Source organism: Pecten maximus, unplaced genomic scaffold (genome assembly GCF_902652985.1).
Source record: "Pecten maximus unplaced genomic scaffold, xPecMax1.1, whole genome shotgun sequence".
NCBI lineage: Eukaryota > Metazoa > Mollusca > Bivalvia > Pectinida > Pectinidae > Pecten > Pecten maximus.
Genome location: NW_022981091.1, coordinates 26,970 through 29,120, shown reverse-complemented (window position 1 = coordinate 29,120; position 2,151 = coordinate 26,970).

The window sequence follows — 2,151 nt, the reverse complement described above, 5'->3', positions numbered from 1 at the left end:
CCCTTTTGGTTTTCTTGAAAAATTTTTTAAAAAATTCCCCTTTAAAAATTTTATAAAAGCATTTAAAAGACTAACCCCAAATTTCCCCTTTTTTTCCCCGCCCCTCAGGGCCCCTCAATAGTTATACAAACTCTTTTCCCCCCTTCCTCCCTGGATGTTCCTGACCAAATTTAGTTAAAATTCATTCGTACTTAATAATTAATAGCGATTTAAAGTATTAACCCCTATTTTCCCTATCATACCACCTCCTCAGTCCCCTGGGGATTCAGAAGTAAAAATTAATACCAACTCGGTTGCCCTTCTCAAATGAATATTCCTGACAATATTTGGTTAAAATCCATTTAAAACTTATGACTAGTATCAATTAAAAGACTAATCTCTATTTCCCCTTCTTGGCCCAGTCCCTTGGGCCCCTAGGGGTACAGAGTAAAAATTCATATAAACTCTGTTCCCCTCTCCCCTCAAGGATGTTCATGACCAAATTTGGTTCAAATTCATTAATAACTTGATGACTAGTAGCGATTTAAAGGATTAACCCTATTTCCCCTATTTGGCCCCGCCCCTCAGGCCCCTGATTGTACAGAGTAAAAAATTATACAAGCTATGTTCCCCTTCTGCCAAGAATGTTCCTGACCAAATTTCGTTCAAATTCATTCATAACTTTATGACAAGTAGCGATTTAAAGGATTAACCCTATTTCCCTACTTGGCCCCGCCCCTCAGGCCCCTGAGGGTACAGAGTAAAAATTTATCCAAACTCGGTTCCCCTTCTCCCAAGGATGTTCTTGACCAAATTTGGTTAAAATCAATTTAAAGCTGTATGACTAGTAGCAATTAAAAGACTAATCTCTATTTCCCCTACTTGGCCCCCGCCACTCAGGCCCCTAGGGGTACAGAGTAAAAATTAATATAAACTCTGTTCCCCCTCCCCTCAAGGATGTTTCTGACCAAATTTGGTGAAAAGCTATTCAATGCTTTAGGACTAGTAGCGATTTAAAGGAGTAACCATATTTCCCCTATTTGGCCCCGCCCCTCAGGCCCCTGGGAGTTCAGAATAAAGATTTAAACAAACTCTGTTCCTCTTCCCCAAGGATGTTCCTGACCAAATTTCGTTCAAATTCATTCATAACTTTATGACAAGTAGCGATTTAAAGGATTAACCCTATTTCCCTACTTGGCCCCGCCCCTCAGGCCCCTGAGGGTACAGAGTAAAAATTTATCCAAACTCGGTTCCCCTTCTCCCAAGGATGTTCTTGACCAAATTTGGTTAAAATCAATTTAAAGCTGTATGACTAGTAGCAATTAAAAGACTAATCTCTATTTCCCCTACTTGGCCCCCGCCACTCAGGCCCCTAGGGGTACAGAGTAAAAATTAATATAAACTCTGTTCCCCCTCCCCTCAAGGATGTTTCTGACCAAATTTGGTGAAAAGCTATTCAATGCTTTAGGACTAGTAGCGATTTAAAGGAGTAACCATATTTCCCCTATTTGGCCCCGCCCCTCAGGCCCCTGGGAGTTCAGAATAAAGATTTAAACAAACTCTGTTCCTCTTCCCCAAGGATGTTCCTGACCAAATTTGGTTCAAATTCATTAATAAGTTTATGACTAGTAGCGATTTAAAGGATTAACTCTATTTCCCCTATTTGGCCCCGCCCCTAAGGCCCCTGGGGGTTCAGAGTAAAAAATATTTTAAAGAGATAATGATCGAACACGGTGGTTTTGAGCTGACTTCATCTCAACATTGAAAAACTTCATTTGTTTGCCAGACAAAGGAACATGTAAGTACATGTATACTGACTTGAAAAGCACATGACAAGTTTGTATCTATTGCGATCTAATGACAGATTGTGAAGAAGTTATTGTTATACAAAGTTAACACAAGACGTGTCCCTGTCTCAGCCTGATTAGGCTTGTTTCTAATGATAATCTTACCAGGTATAAAGAATCATAATCCCAAATGAAAACGTTTCTGTTCAATTAATGTTTATATTGTCTCTTCCTCAGTTAACACCGATGAGACAATACAATTATTAATTCATCGAATTGTGACCGTTCAAACAATATTACCATAGAAATCGAATTGTGACCGTTCAAGCAGTATAACCATAGAACATCACTACACAGCTTCCATTAAAATGTTCAGTTAACGTAC